Source organism: Bicyclus anynana, chromosome 8 (assembly GCF_947172395.1).
Source record: "Bicyclus anynana chromosome 8, ilBicAnyn1.1, whole genome shotgun sequence".
Classification (NCBI taxonomy): Eukaryota; Metazoa; Arthropoda; class Insecta; order Lepidoptera; family Nymphalidae; genus Bicyclus; species Bicyclus anynana.
In genome coordinates this window covers 15,236,337-15,253,951 of record NC_069090.1, presented here as the reverse complement: position 1 = coordinate 15,253,951, position 17,615 = coordinate 15,236,337, and the positions used below count along the sequence as shown (strand labels likewise).

The window sequence follows — 17,615 nt, the reverse complement described above, 5'->3', positions numbered from 1 at the left end:
CGATTTGAAAAATTCTTTCACTGTCGGGAAGCTACACTATCCCCGACTGAGTAGGCTATATTTTATCCCCATATTCTTACGGGAACGGGAAGTACGGGTTTGAAACCGCGTGGTGTCTGCTAGTCGTTTCATAAAGCTTCATGATGTATTCAGAAGATTATCATAGGAACTCCTGAGCTAAATAAATAATCCCATCGAGTTTGCACTCGATTTTTTTTTATGTGACCAATATTCTCATTCCCCCCCAACTAGTCAGGAAAGACTGTATTAGGAGTGGGTACGATAGACCAACGGATCGAACCACCACTATTCGATGATGAGTTCGACCGCTCTTACCGTTGAGCTATTGAGGCTACAAAATTTTGCTACATCCCTAGCACCAAAATAAAGATCCTTTTTAGTTGAAAACTATTATATGGGACAGTAATTTACGCTTAGTTATTGTAAACTGAACCAAGAATTTACGCAATAAATCGGCTTAAACTATACAAGCATGGTAAACTTCATAGGACTAACAACACTATCGCGATTTAACACGGTGATTCAGTTCTCGAAGGTACTACGAAATGTGGGAAAATCCGTTAGCTTTTCGAAATTTGCATTCAAATATCAAATGGCCAGGTTTGGTGTTCGCGTACAACTAAGCATTTATAACAGATGAACAGGCGATAAATTTATCACTCTAGACATTACATTAGGATCGATCTTTGAGAAACAGGGTTGTCAATTCCGTTTTGCCCGTTTGACTGTTTATTTGTTTGTTGTGTGACAATTAATGCTTATATTAATAATCGTATTATATAATATAAAGGAATATTAGCCATGTATTTTAAATATGATTAATATTCGCTTTCCTCTCAAGTTAGTCGTAAAAAAGGATTTTCAAATTTAATGATCCCTAACAGTCAATTTATGTGAAGGGTCATTCATAAGTGGCTTCATATCACGAGTTTCTGGTTCCTATAGTCGTGGGGTTGGTGTCCTTGGGTCGGGCAATGAAATACTGAGCTTTCTTTAAAAAAAACTCAGTAAAAACTCTCAGCTTGGTGTTAGGTTTTGTGGTGCTCCCCCGTGCTCTGCTAGCATGTTAAACCGTTGGTCCCGGTCACTATAATTAACATTTGACGTTCGCTCACTGTTTAACACGAGTCTCTTCTTAAAAAGAAAGGGGTTAGGCTCACCACCAGGCTGGCCTAATGCTGATTGGCAGACTTCACACACGTAGAATATTAACAAAATTCTCAGTTATGCAGGTTTCCTCACGATATTTTTCTTTCACCGTTCGAAACATGTGAGTCGTGATATTTAATTTCTTAAAATGCACATAACTGAAAAGTTGGAAGTCCATGCCCTGTACCAGATTCGAACCTACGCCCTCCGAATCGAAGGTAATATTCACTGGGCTCATTCGACAAACAATTTCACATGATCACCCTAACTAAGCTCGTCAATTTAGTTTTGTAATGTTGTGATGTGGCAACCCTGGGCGAACACAATCTGGAACGCCTTGCAACAGCCGCCCACTTGCACAAGCGTTACTTGATCAACCTCTAATGTAACGAAAACTTTATTAGTGCCATTAAACCATTCGCCATTTTAATTGTTTAAACGTTCGTGCTTAATTACTAACGCATCCCACTTCTGATTTCTGTTATTATGAGTGATAACGCTTGTTTTCATAAATAGCAATAATGCAATGTTATGGTTGTATATAATAGCAGCAGCAGCAGTATTGTTTTTGAAATAAAACTAGTTTACGCACGCTGGACTTGGGGAGTAAGCTGGTGAGTGCGTTACGATAAATGTAATCAGGCGAGGCGAACGGACGTTGAGAGAGAGAGAACTAAAGTAGTTTTACTTCATTCGTGTTATAATCTTGTAAAGAATAAAAAAAAAAAAAATCCTGTAAAACACTCTCGTTTTTTTATTCGATTGTGTGAATCCCGCCTTATAGTAGTGACCTCAGCAGCGTCACTGGGGGTTTTGGGCGAGCGCCGAAGCATCGCCTGGTTGATCCCGAAGACAGCAGAGAAGAAACAAAACGACTCTCTAAGGTCTCCTGTAAGACTCGTACTAGTCGGACTCGGACTCGGTTATGTTATAGTCTTGTGATAGTTTTTGTTACCCATATATCAGACTAAAAGCAGAAGTATTGATAGAGAGTGCTTGTTTATACTGTTTTTGTTCACACACGTATGCAGTAACTATTCGGCAGATGAGATTGTCTGTGTAGGCCATAAATTATTAAAAAGATTTTTTTTTAATCAATCCAGTAGACACTCGTATACTTTCCGAGATTAGTGCAACCAAACAAACTCTTTAGCTTTATAATATTAGCATAGATATGGAAGATAAATAAGTAAAGTAGTAAAGCAAAAAAAATAAGGACATGTAGAGTATAATTATGTATGTACTAACCTCTTTATTAAACTCCAAACGTATTTGGAGTTTAAACTTTACGAATTAAAAACACCAATGTACAACAACAATATCAATAAATATAAATTAGAGAATCACTATTAACTTCAAAAAAACTAAACATTCAATAAAACAATGAACGAAATTTTACTAAAAAAAAGTAACACGTGACGCCGCTTCAGGAATACTTAATACTGAAACAAACTCGCTAAGAATTTTATCAGGACTGATAAAAAACTGATTCATATTATCGCGTTTCTGAACGTTACACTATCAAACGGATTCATATTTCAAACTTCGAACGTTTTATTTTTTAATTTTAATTTTTTATCTGCGCGTGCGTTTCGCGCGCACTTGCTGTCACTTCACTGGCGGGAAACGCAAAATGCTCGCGTCAACGTTGCACGCTAAGTGGGTGTGATAAGCAATTATTACAATTTTGTGAATACATGATTTTGGATTGCTTAGCAAGCTTGTTTGGATTTCCAAATTAACTTCTGTTGTATCAACACAATTTCAGCAAATCGGCACGTATTCAATTGAAAATTATAAAGAACCAAAACAACCAATTTTCTTAGAATTCCGTTCGAGAAACGGAAGTCATTTTTAGCAGAAATTGTGTTGAAAATGTTTCCTTTGTTTACGTGTAGGAACTCGTACGTAGAGAGATAAAAATATTCAGGTTTTTCTTAAGGTTCTCGTAAGGTAGTCATCAAGGAACCACCACATATTTTCGACTTAGAGACTATTATTACTAGAAAGCAGTTGGTCGGTTTTAAAATACATATTTATAAATAAACACATCGACAAATTAATCCATGATTCAGCAGGTGACCCAGGAACGTTTTTATGGAATAAGTGAGCCCCAAAGGATGAGCCTTGCCATGTAGTACCCAACTTTAATTTATTTCGACTTCAATAATTATTATTTCCATTATCTCGTGACATAACCCGAAGAGTGCAAGTAATCTAAAAACTAAGCCTAATTAAAGTAATGTTGACTTTTGTTTCATTGAAAGGTAATAGCGGTAGCAAATTGTATAATCCTGCTAATGAGAGAACGTGAAATGAAATATTCTGAAATATTAGATATTGTTATCGCCGTTTAGTGTTGGAAATAGTAGTCTGTGACGGATATGATGCCGCTCGATCTCGTGTTGGCTTCAGTGTGCTCGTGGCGTTCGAGCCGTCCACATCTCTTGTTGTGTAATTCTTTATGGGTTACTTGGGATAGGCGGGGAGAGTGACTTGAGTGGAAAAGGGGAGTGTTAGTCGACTGTCAAAGGATCCTTTAACCCTACACACATCGTTCACAAGTACGTGACTCCACTCAAGGTCATTCTCTGCTATTCTAGGGTCTTATTTTGGTTACAGTTTGATTTGTTAATTAAGTTGTCCTGACAAGTGTTGTGAATCATAACCTTTGTTCGACATTAGTTTTCTAATATTTGTAATCACTTTTGAGTCCTATAATAATATATGTTTGTAAACATTAACTTTTATATTTTAATTAATTCTGAATCTATAGGCTTAATTTATTTAGCTTGCCTTGTTATTTAATTAGCTTAGTTTCTTAAAATACCTTCTCCTACGACTATCACTTCCGTTTTTCGGCAGACCGCCTTGCACGAATGAGTATATTCTCCTTGTTCGTATATCCTCCTTATTATTTCGTAATTCACTTACCCTATCCTTGTAGGCTTACATCTTTGGCAATCGGCATTGCGCGTTTCCGCTTTCTTTATTTGTATCGACATTATTGTAAATTTATGAATTGAGTAATATTAATTTTATTAAAAAACAAGATTTCATTTTACCAAACCATCTTAAAGGCTTTTTTTTCCACGATTTCCTTAAACATTTTTTTCCCACGACAGATATGGGATAAAAGTTATTTTTATTTTTTTCACTTTGCTTATGTTAAAGCTTATATTTTTAGCTTTGTTAGTGTATTCTGAGGTTTTCATTTTCACCGACCCGAAAAGTAAATTATGATATGCATATTAAAAATTTTTTGGCAGTTATATTTGGAAGGATTTTGTTTGATAGAGGTTTTTAGGTAGGTACCTAAGTTTTACGTAATTCCCTCATTTAATAAACAGAACGCTTAAACAGTATCAATAAGTTTATTTAATACCAAATGATCCAAGCCCAACAAAATGAATCGAACTCGACAAAAAATTAATTAACTAATTACTAAATACGGGAATAAAATATAGCCTATGACACTCACAAGTAACGTGGCTTGCTAGTGGTAATTTTTTTTTAGTGATGAAAGAATTTTCAAAATCGTTTCCGATGATCCAGAGATTACTCTTCATTACAATATTAGTATAGATAAATAGGTAACGTTTTATTATTGTATTTTTTTAACATTGTCAATAAATACAATTTTAATTCTCACGATGAGCTCTTTCATTTGATACCCATATTGTAGTATACAAAAATATTTTTATTTTCACCTCGAGTCTTTCTCACTGTCGTCGTGTTATTTTTTTTAATTTCACCTATCTAAGAACCTATTTAAATATATTTAAATACGTAAATACTTTCAGAGGTTTGGAAAATATGAGGTCAAAGATTTGAGTTAATTTTACCTACTTATGAACACTTAGGTTATCAAGACGAATCTATCGATATTTTAAATACGTAAATACTTTCAGAGGTTTGAAATATATGAGGTCAAAGATAATTAACAATATTACATTCACACATACATACAACATATGCGTGAATAACATAACCCTTGGCGATCGGACAAAAATCCAAACTACTAACTACAAGGCATCGATGACTACAAGGGTTAAATCGATATGATTGACGACATCCACCCACAGGCACCTTGGCGTCGACTGCTCCATTCATTACTGGGGAGCCTTGAGCTCTGGCAGGCTGACGACCCTAACACAGATTCTAAAATCCCTTTGCTGAGGCAATTGTAGACACATATCAAATAGAAGCTGATTTAAATCTGAATTATCTAAGTTGAATGCTGTTTCTGTTTTAATTTTAATAGATTTTCGGTAGAATGCGTAAATTGCGTTGCGTTTTCAAGTTTCAATTTTTTTTTAATTGTACGGTGAAGTTGTGACCCTAATTTGTTTAATACTAGCGGACGCCCGCGACTTTTTCCGCGTGGAATTCAGTTTTTCACAAATCCCGCGGGAACCATGGATTTTTCCGGGACGAAAATTTATATATGTTAATCCAGAGTGAAATCTATTTCCACTCCAAATTTCAGACAAATCGCTTCAGCAGCCGCAGCTTAAAGGAGAAACAAACATACACACAAAACTTTCGCCTTTATAATATCAGTGTGATTGGATTATTTTATTTGCTCGCGATTGTACTAAAAAGTCGAGTGTCATAGTCACACGGCGTTAACTCATTATAACTCGGTTTCTATTTAGCTCCTCGCCATGGTTCGTGCTTAAATCTATCTAATATAAAATTGGTAATTTTAGCACCTTGTATGACAATCTAAAGTTATTTGACTTGAATCTTGTAAGGTTGCTAACTATGCGCCTCATATGGGGCTCATGCTCAGAGCGAGCTATCAGAAATTATGAGATCCGCAGAAGAACCAAAGTTACCGACATAAAGTGGCAATGGGCATTGCACATAGTTCGAAAAGCCAATAGACGCTTGGGTCCCAAGGTGCTGGAATGGCAACCCTACATCGGAGAGCGTAGCGTCGCCCGATTCCCCCAAATATAGTATAAAATATTTGGATTCCCCATCAGGTGGACTGACAATATTCAACATGTTTGGCTCAGGAACGGTTTATTTGGAATTCTCTACAAAGGTCTAAGAATTCAACATTGGACACCCATCGACTGATACGATGATGATGATGTTAAGATCTTGCAAAAATCAAGAGTAATTATGAATGAAGACAATAAAATAAAGTTTGATATAAAAACGTAGATACCTAATGAAAAATGTTTCATTTTAGTAGTATTAATTGATTATGAAACACGGCTAAAACTCATGTGATATTACGTCGGAGTATGCCCGACTAGTTTCGAACCCATACGGGGCCCTTAGTCATAATCAATTAATACTCACGATAGTTTAAATTCTAAAATTTTAGTAAAAAGTATCTACTTATTTTTATTCGGGGCACAGAATACATATATGTATGTATATACAAGTATTTTTTGTATGTACCTAATAATTCCATTATAATTAGCGATGTGGACAAAAAGTACCCCGAGGTCGAGGACTGTCCCTGGTACTGGTGCGCGGGCCCAAGTTCTATGCGTGGGAAGATTTCATTGATATTCCGATTGATTCATAAAAACAAGTTCAAGGGAAACCGATCCAAATGTTATCGCGTGCAATTTTTACAACTGCGAATGAGTAATTTTGGACGGAGCCTGCGATAGTCAGACTATATATACTATATCTCATTTTAGGAAGGCCGAAGTTTTTCAGCCTATAGTTCTAATATAGGTACGTACGGTAGCCAATTAAGAAGTACGAGCTGGTAGCTTCGGAGAGTAGCAGGTTTTAAGGGTCCAAATCCTCAATTGTTCAAGAAAGAAACGTAATGGGGATGATGACTAGGTTTGAATATATTGATTTTTATGATACATTCCGGTAAATAAGGTCAATGTTAACTAATTCATACATAAAAAGCAAAGATTGTCTGGATATTTGCAAAATAAATGAGATTATAAAATTTTAAAATCTATTAAAAATATTTTATCGTAATTAGATGAAAATTCACACAGTTTTAGCTTCCTTACATTAAATGTGACATTTTTAAATAAATGAACTATAAACATAAACACACAAATAACAAAGATATTAGTAATTTTGTTTGAACGCACATACAAATCTAACGATCATTACATTACCTACGACGTCATTAGTTCGTGCCATTTTGTATGAGGCGTTTTTCAGGGATCCGCGTCAGCGTCGCAAATCTGACTCTTTAAATCCCTGTAGCTCCGAAAGTAATGATCGCAGATACCCTGTTACTTTTACAAAATTGCTTTACTATTAGCATACTCTTAATATACATACAATTTAAAAAACTGTCATCATCCCTATTATTAACCGACTTTTTAAAGACTTACTGCTAAGTCAACATTGGGGGCACAATTTCTTATAATATAATGAAATATTTCTCATAGTTGAAGGTCTAGACCTCTACCTCATTTGCTACAATTTTAAATTTTTCGAAATAGTCAAAATAAGTCTTTCGAAATAATCATTGATACATTAATGTGTTGAATAATTTTGGAACATACCCGTACCATAAAAAAAAATATTCAATGAATTGAGAACTTCTTTTTTAAAGTCAGTTAAAAACGACACAACATTCATTTAGTTCAATTCTAAAGTCGATATAATTTTCCTTAATTTTATTTCCTGTTGTTTATATTTGCTGCAAAATCAACTGCCTTATTAGGATTTTTATAGCGCCATATTTTTTCATATTTTAATACACGACTCTGATGTCAGTTGACCTATCTACCCTAAACCCATAGATTTACGAGTCGGTACAAGTACTTATAATTCTATGCCCTAAACCACAGTAATTATTTACGGTGTCTAAACTAAATCACTAAACGTCTTCGTCACTGTGAGGAAACCAGCATACCAGAGAATTTTGTTAATTCTCTGCGTGTGTGTAATCTGCCAATCCGCATTGGGCCAGCGTGGTGGACTATTGGCCTAATCCCTCTCATTCTGAGAGGAGACTCGAGCTCAGCAGTGAGCAGAATATGGGTTGATAACGTACACTATACAACTAGTTACCTACCTTAATAACTTTTTTAAAGTAGGTAACTGAAAAAATGTCTTTGCTTTGGTTTGTTTTGATGGCATGGGGGTTGGAGTATCTAGATGGTGATTACGTCAGCAGTAGTGTTGTTATTTACTTTTCACACATGGCACCCACACTCAGTCTATGCTTGTAAACAAAACGCATTTTCAGATATTCCTACTAATAAAATAAATCGTACGAAGCATGAGTGGTAAAGACCATTACTTATTTCTGCTGACAAGGGGGGTGGGGTCGTGAGGGAGACAAATAATTGTAATTATAATTGTAATACTTGAAGGGCCCCCTACTTATTAAGACCGGAGTATTTATTATACAATACTGCATACAATTTAATGTGTAAGTAATGGTAGGTATTTCCACACCCACGCGTGGGCGACACAAAATCAGAAATGACGTACGTAAAGAATGCAAATGAATAAATATTTTAATTTTATAGTATATACAGGTACCTACAGAGTATATACTAGTAGATAACCTTCGTTGACACAATAATACCTAGTTATCTGGTACGTTTACCTACGAATTCAGATGTCTAATCTTCCATTAGCACTAAGGTCCTAATATATCGTTACGAAAGTGCGAAAGAGAATCACCTTATTGACAAATGTTAGGGCCTGTATATATCTGGCGAGGTGCAGCGTTTATTTCGAATGTCATCATCACAACACATCCAGTGGCGTACACAAGGTATTTAACGGTATGCACTGTTTAAACAAAGTGTGCAAAATGGTTGTAATGAATCCTCAGGGTAGGCTGAATCTTCACTGATCACATCACACGATGAGCGTCTACTGCTGGACCCTTTATAGGTATATTTTTTTATTTTTTTCCCTTTGACCCTTGACTTTCATAAACACAAATGCCTGCTGGTGAAAAGCTGCTCCTTGCGATACAATTAATATCGTCAGTGAGAGTTTCCACTACGCCGTCGCCAGCACCTTGGTACAGTAATATCCGTCCGCGTTTCTTCATATAATTCTTTACAAATTAACCCTTGACCACAATCTCACCTGAGACGCAATCTAAGATGTAAGCGGGCTAACTTGATAGGAGTAGGATGAAAATCCACACCCCTTTCGGTTTCTACATGAAATCGAATCGGAGAAGTAAATCGCTTGACGGTAGGTACGTCTTTGGCGACGCCTCCTACCAGCCAGACCTGGACCAATTAAGATAACCTCAATCGGCCCAGGCGGGGCCCCAGGATTTCCAACTGAAAATCCACCGCGCATACTCGCATCACTGTCGTGTGTGATCAATGTAGTATTCTATAGAATAACACTGAATGAACAAGCATTGCTTTCTAAACATCGATATAAATAGTTGATTGGGCCCCAACATATTAAAGAACGCACAATTTTATGTCATTACAGACGTGCACTAACATCTTATCTTAGTACGTAACAAGCGCATGCTGTGAGTGAACGTGGACTTAAAAAAATATTTACTATTTTTGGAGTTTATTGGAGTTTACTCCTTAAGAATCGATTTTTTATATATAAGGCGCCCGGTATGAGAAAAATCCGAGGGGTAAAACCAACTGAACTAACGAAAAAGTGTCACGTTTTTGGTGCGCAACTTTCTATTTTTTTTTTTTTTTTTAATCCCTTAATTATGCCTTCGTGTTCAATTTGGAAGTGTAAAAACACAAGCCACAACATGAATAAAGAGATGATGTTACGAGTGATGACGTACTCAATATGCGAAACCAATGACAATTTCGCGACGATTTGAGGCTCATCTAACGATCTACGATCAACGTTTCTAAACATAAATCCGTGTGACTGTTATATTATACAAACACAAATCTATACTAATATAATAAAGCTGAAGATTTTGTTTGTTTGTTTGTTTGTTTGATTGAACGCGCTAATCTCAGGAACTACTGGTCCGATTGGAAAAATTCTTTAACTTTTAGATAGCCCATTTATCGAGGAAGGATATAGGCTATATATTATCCCCATATTCCTACGGGAACGGCAACCACGCGGGTGAAACCGCGCGGCGTCAGCTAGTAAAGATTATAATAATGAAAGTACAACTTAATTGAAAGTGTTATTAAGTATTGTTTACGAAGGCGCTCGTAACTGAAGGCGTTGCTAACTTGCTACACCGAACAAGCGGCGCCCACGGGTCTGACCCTAATGCACCGCCGACGCTCTGGCACCTTTACATACGTTTAATTTGCGATATTGTACAGCTGCAAACGGGCTATAATAATTGCCAAGGGTATCGCCAAGGGGAGGAATAGTAGCATACTAAACTACTTGCTACCGCGCAAAAATCGTTCGTACTCGACTAAAATACTAAAGTAGTCCCAACGACGCACTCGACTCCTAAATACGCATATTTAGGAGATTTGAGCTCACCCTAGAATGATCCAGTGCCACCCTAGAATTCTGGGTACCGATTTAAAATTCTGTGATTATGATTATGATTCTTGTGCTCTTCGAACTATGTGGCCTGCTCATTGCCACTTCAGCTTCGCAACTCGCTGAGCTATTTCACTGACTTTGGTTCACCGGATCTCCTCATTTCTGATTCGATCACGCAAAGAAACCCCAAGCATAGCTCGCTCCATTGCCCGCTGAGTGACTTTGAATCTTTTTATGAGGGCCACAGCGAACAGGTTTCTTTTTGGTGAATTTTGGACAAAAGATATCGCGGAGTTTCCCGAACGCTGTATTCAGCAGTTTACCTCCTTCTCAAAATTGGATCTACCTAACTGGATTGTGTGTCCTAGGTATATATACTCGTCAACAATTTCGAGCGCAGAGTCCTCAACAATAACTGGGTGGAGCGTTACATGAGCGTTGTCGTGTGAACATATTTGTGACGGCCTCCGTGGCGCAGTGGTATGCGCGGTGGATTTACAAAGACGGAGGTCCTGGGTTCGATCCCCGGCTGTTCCCTGGATTGTTGGTCTGGCTGGTGGGAGGCGTTCGCCGTGGTTAGTTACCACCCTACTGGCAAAGACGTACCACCAAGCGATTTAGCGTTCCGGTACGATGCCGTGTAGAAACCGAAAGGGGTGTGGATTTTCATCGTCCTCCTAACAAGTTAGCCCGCTTCCATCTTAGATTCACCACCAGGTGAGATTGTAGTCAAGGGCTAACTTGTAAAGAATAAAAAAAAATAACATATACTTGGGAATGCAACGCTTTTTTAACGTCTTTTAAAAAAACTCTCATGCGAATAAGGGCTAACAGCAATAGCGGCAGAATCAAATATACGATATCTCTTCACGAGATATCTCGTGGCACGTATCCTAGGGAAATATCCAAATCGGCAACGGTGTGGTCTAACTGACTAGATCAACGACTCATAAAATACGCACTGTGTTATAAAAGCTCGTTTACAGTCGAACAATAGCAAGGAATCGAAAACGGGACATCATGATCGAAATTCCAACCGGCCAACTAAAAACTAGATACCAATCGTCGACTAGTCATTATACCTACATATTATGTGATAAGGTTTAAATATTGTATTTAGATAAAATGTTCTGATTACATAGAGAAGATGAATGAAATGAGATTTATGTCAGCCACTGACGATCAAGTAATCCTATGTGCCTGCAGGCTCATAGGCGTATATAGCGGGTGGGCCGGGCCCACCCAAGAATGGTCCAGTGCCCACCCTAGGATACTGGGCTACCGATTTGAAATTCTATGATAGACGCGGAAATACTAATAATTTTACACAAAATATCATTTAAAGTATCAAATAATAACCATTACTATATTAAGACCTTTTCCGATACCTACCCTAGATATAAAGAAAAAATAATAAAATAAGTCGAGTCATATCAAAGTTCTGCGTCCACAAATATTGTTAACGAAATTTTTATATTGAGTATCGACTCTGTTCAGTAATATGTGGGCTCACCCCAGGCCCACCCCAGGAAGTAATCCTAGATACGCCAATGTGCAGGCTGCAGCGCTAACGGCTTGACGTCCGATAAAACTGATCGTGTGTTGGTCGCGATCGGCATGATGTCATGCACATCACGACCAAAATCACGCACGAAATCATGGACCTCCATCTTTTCAGTTGTGTGCATTTTAATAAATTAAATATCACATGTCTCAAACGGTAAAGGAAATCATCGTGAGGAAACCTGCACATCAAAGAATTTTTTTAATTCTCTGCGCGTGTGAAGTCTGCCAATCCGCATTTGGCCAGCGTGGTGGACTATTGGCCTAACCCTTCTCATTTAGAGGATTCGAGCTCAGCAATGAGCCCAATATGGATTGATAATGATGATCATCATCATTATTAACCCATATTGGGCTCGCTGAAGCCGTTAGCGCTGCAGGCATGTGAGATTACCTGCTTGGTCGTCAGTGGCTGACATAAGGGGACCAGAGTTATAGTTAAAGCGTGACATCCGAAAGGTCAGAATTTCCGATTAAAACGATTCCTTCGGTTCCGCTAACATTCTAATAGTTTGAAATTGCATAATTGACATTTTCGAAGGTTTACCATGCCGCATGGAAAAGGAAATTGATTACTTCCTTTGAATTTGGTTCATTCAAATTAGTTGCCGTTCGATTGTATACAGAAACTAGGTCGAATGACATAACATAGCAAGTACTAGTACATACGTACGACGATTTTCTAGATTACACATATTACGAGTAGATTTGTAGCCTATGTTACTCGCTGATATAGTAGCTTTTTATTGGTGAAAAATGGGTTACAGTGGTTTCCCCGTGAAAGCGTAATAAAACAAATGTAAATTAAAATCTTATGCTCATCATCAACAATTCATATTCGGCTAACTGTTCAGCACGAGTCTCCTCTCGTAATGAGATTGACAGACTTCACACATGTAGAGAGTACAGAAAATTCTCAGGTATACGCAGGTTTCCTCACAATGTTTCCTTCACCATTTGAGACACGTGATACTTAATTTCTTAAAATGCACACAACTGAAAAGTTGGAGGTGGAGGCATGCCCCGGACCATCAGATCATCACCAGAGGTCATCATCATCATCAGGGCCGGCCCGTCCATACGGCGAAAGGACCAGTCGCTCCAGGCGTCAAATACTAGAGAGCGCCTAAATGATAATCCTAGTCAACTGCGCCTGATTTTCAATTAGTCACCCCAGAGTATGGTCGAGATCTTCGCGTTTCATTCTTACTTTACACTCATTTCACTCAATTTGGTATAGGTATAAACATAATATTATTAGGAGCAAACAGGAGAGATTATAATTGGATCTCGCTCCATTTTAACTTCGAGCCGGCGCTGATCATCATATTTACTGGGCTAACACGGCTCTCATATCCTGTCTTAATAAGTAATAGTTAGGTACTTATTAATTAAAACACATAATAAACTTACCCATGTTTAAACGTGTCATCTTTCTCTGCATAAAAATATATCCTCATAAGATCTGGACGCAAAATCCACAATTTGTATCACTTCATATCACAGATCACAGTTTCAATCTTTGGACATAGATCACACTATAAAAACTACCACTAAATATTCAATTAGTTAATAAGTCCACTTTGTCAGTAAAAGTTCACTTTATTTACAGTTTATCTTATTAATAGAGAGTAGGTTTATTATATTAATAGACATCGCATAAAAACACTGTAAAGCCTGAAAAAATGCCTTATTTTTTATAGGAAAGTACTTATAATAAAACCGTAACAGGTCAAATTCTGTACATTAAATATTTTTCGCAAATTTTTTTAGAGGACAAAAAATAAGTTTGTTTTTTTTTGTTTTTATTACCGATAGGTACCTACTAAAGCCATTTTTTTTTAATTTTTTGTCTCTCTGTCTGTCCGTGTCTTTATTTACGGGGCATGACGCTGAAAGTACTGAATGAATGCAAACGAAACTTGGTAAGATTGGAGACCACAATACGAAGGAGGTTATTGGATACTTTTTGTTGCGAAAATTATATCTGAAATGTATTAATGTTTGTATGGAAAGTCTTTCGAAAGTTACATTTGTAAAAATTGGTATGAGTACTACCAGAAAAATACCTTAAAAATATTTTTTCAAAACTTTAAGCCTAAAGGGTTAAAAAGGGGTTGAAGTTTTTTGAATACAAATCGTTCATGTACTGAGTTATAATTTTTGTTAAAAGATAAAGTTGACTATTTATTATTATAAAAGATGCGAAAATATTAAAAGATGGGGGTAGAAGTTGCGGGCGTCCGCTAGTAATGAATAAAAGTTTGTCAACCATACCATGGATTAGTAGATACCTACGGTAGTTTGTTAAGTAGGTACCGTGAGTGATAATAATAATTTATTTAATAATAATAATAAGGTTATTATTATTATTATTATTATACCGTGAGTGATGGCTTTGAAAGGTAGCCCGTTTCAGAGGTCCAGATGAATCCAGAGAATATACAGTGCTCAGAAAAGCCGACAAGCGCTTACGATCACGAGAAATAATAAAACGTTTGTACTTGGAAATAAAAAAAAAATCTCTATTGTCACAGTTAATAACGAAATTTCTTGATATTTTCTAAGGAGTATCCTGCGGAATCGTATCTCTTAGCTTCGTGGCAACATTTCATTAGAAATTAAATTTTTGATCTACTGTACTCTACGAGCAAATGCTGACAGACCTCTTTTTTCCAGGTTTCCTAAAATCTAGTTCATAACTTGGGGTTAAATAAACAAAGATAGCTATCTACTGTCACTGTGGTTGTGTATAATTTTCTATCTTCAGCAACGCTCCGACAGTTCGGATGCAATAGTTTTCTGTGTAGGGTGACCAAGCTGCGTGGAAAATTGATATGTAGAGATTTGCACGTATTCTGGGAGATTTAGCACCTACATGTAAACCCTCAGTGGTCTGTCTACGCTGGTTTGCGTGTAACATATTTTAGTTTGTCATTATGTAAGAGCTTAATGTGATGACCAGCATGCCAATTCACTTTGAAGTATGTTAGCTACCTAATATAATAAACATCAAATCAATAACAATCGCATTTTTCGTATTCCGTAAGGCCCATTGTTAACAAAAATCACAATATCAACTGGTCAATGTCATCTACCTACTTTAATGTCCGCGAATAGTTGTCAGTAGCCACCGGATGACATTTTTAACTATAATCTCAATTTTGATCAGTTAAATCACGTGACCTAAGAATTACTAACAATACAGCTGTCCAGCGCGGAAATGCAGCCAGTATTCTTGCCACCATTCCATTTCCACGTGGGCATAATTTGTATCGTTATTAGGATAAGTTAGCTTAAGTTCCTTATTGTATTCTTTCTCAATAAAAAAAAAACATCATTTACAATACAGCTATTTGGTAAATTTCACATATGCCCACTAACATACGTCAAAGTTAACGAATTTGTCTGCAGTAGGCAACAGGCAACAAAGGAGTCAGATAGGCAACTTTAGGAGACAGCAAGTAGGTTCCAAGGGTCGGGATCAAACCAGATTTTGGAACGGTTAACACGAAGCTAAGTCACAGACGCTGGGGGACATGATTTTTCAAATTACAACAAGCAAAACAAAAAAAAAATACGTTTTATACTTGAACGTTTGAGGATCTAAACCAGTTAAAGTAGTTTCTTATGGTAGGAATATGAGCTGACTAATAGCTTTTATAAACTCACGAAGGTCTGGCTTTGCAGTTCAATCTAGACTGTCCGTAAAAGCACAAGAACCATGGCTATTCAGCGAATAATGAACCTATAACAAAAGAAATCGAGCCAACTGAGGTTAAGTTAAGTGGTGGAAAAACTGAAAGAACGTCGCAAATAGACTTTCACAACCCAATCATTGTTTTTTTCTACTTTTATGCCTTAGATTTTAATACAACTTTCGCATCGCATAGTATTTTTCCGTGTGTTTCCTACTTTCCATAGCAATGACCTCAGGGATAGTCACCTAACTGCTTCAATAGCTTGACAAGTTCGTTCGTAACACTCCCGATGTACCGCGCGGGCCGGGGGGCGTGTGAAAAACCCACGACTGATGCACCTCACTTCCCCGCACGCACGATTTCACACCCGCACAGTCCCCCGTTGCCCGCATATCATGGGAGTGCCATTAACGAATATATACTCGCAAACCCCATTTTGTAGATATTTAGGTAAACAGTTGTAAATAAATGTAGAAAAACATATGACTTGTGGGAGGCTTCGGCCGTGGCTAGTTACCACCCTACCGAAAAAGACGTACCGCCAAGCGTTCCGGTACGATGTCGTGTAGAAACCGAAAGGGCTGTGGATTTTCATCCTCTTTCTAACAAGTTAGCCCGCTTCCATCTTAGATTGATTGCATCATCATTACAGTTAACATGTAAAGAATAAAAAAAAATATCAATTTTCTACATAGTAAAATCACTCGTATGTGCATGTATGTAATAGCACACTGTTACATAAGCTAAGTCTATTATAGAGCCAATCTTTTGTCTGCAATAACAGATGGGGTAGGGTTTCTCTGACGTCATACGCAGCCTAGCGTAGCTACTATATGAGTTGTTAAATCACATTCAACGTTGCTAACCATTTTTTTTCGTGTTTGGCTTCTCTAATTAAGTTAATCTATGCAAAATCAATAAAAGGGTATCTTTAGATTAGATTTTGAAGACATTTTTCAATCAACGAATGTAGGTACCTACCTAGATATTCATTACGATTGTATTGCGTTGAAACATGCGTTCTGCGTAGTCTTTAGGAGTGTTACCGAGGGAGGGGTGTTTGGGCCCAAACTTTTCGATTGACTTGTTTTAGAATGAGTTACTTTTGATGACTCATAAACTATACTAAACAATATTATAGGATAGTATAACAGTGTATTTCCATGAAAAGGGGAAAGTGTAAATCTTATATCAAGTAGATATTGTAATATTTCACAAACCGTAAAGCTTATAGGTAGCAAGTAGTAGAATCTACCAAATAAGTGAAAATTTTATAGATTTTTTAATAGGAACGCCATTTGAAAATGCAGTTGCAAACTATGGTTGTAGGTATTTCTTTAAACACACATACTTAGGTTCGAATACGTAAGTATTAGATCTGTAATTCTGTAGCTACCTATGGCGTTATGGCCCCATCTAAAAAGTTTATTGATAGATAGCCAATTTATTTTAACGATCGTTAATATGATCGTCGACACTGAACACAAGTGAAATAGAAATAATAAGTAATAAATTGCCAAATATAACGATTTTAACGACGAGAAAAAACTGGTAGAGCCTGTTACATGATAGCTGAGAATGATCGTCCGTCACAAATGTAACAATAAAATAGTTTATTGATCCGGATACTGATAACCTTGGAATTATTAAAAAAAAATCATTTTTTTTTATTCAATAACAATTTAACCCTTGACTGTGACGATGGTCTAAAATGTAGAGATGAAAGTTTCTTGTATGGTTACCTATTTATAGGTACCTCAG

The 17,615-nt window shown here is 36.9% G+C and overlaps 2 protein-coding genes across 9 annotated transcripts in view; one reads left to right on the top strand and one right to left on the bottom strand.

Moving 5' to 3' along the window:
• The window catches only part of LOC112053158 (inositol oxygenase-like), a 200,511-nt gene that overhangs the window by 67,190 nt on the left and 115,706 nt on the right, over positions 1-17,615 (top strand). The window lies entirely within an intron of this gene.
• The window catches only part of LOC112053155 (cytospin-A), a 74,137-nt gene that overhangs the window by 55,560 nt on the left and 962 nt on the right, over positions 1-17,615 (bottom strand). For 7 of the 8 annotated variants that reach the window (XM_052883296.1, XM_052883301.1, XM_052883295.1 and 4 more), the window contains exon 2: positions 13,567-13,830. The gene's annotated coding sequence lies outside the window, so the exon portion shown is untranslated. The remainder of the gene's footprint in view (positions 1-13,566; positions 13,831-17,615) is intronic. The other variant, XM_052883299.1, reaches the window with a different exon arrangement.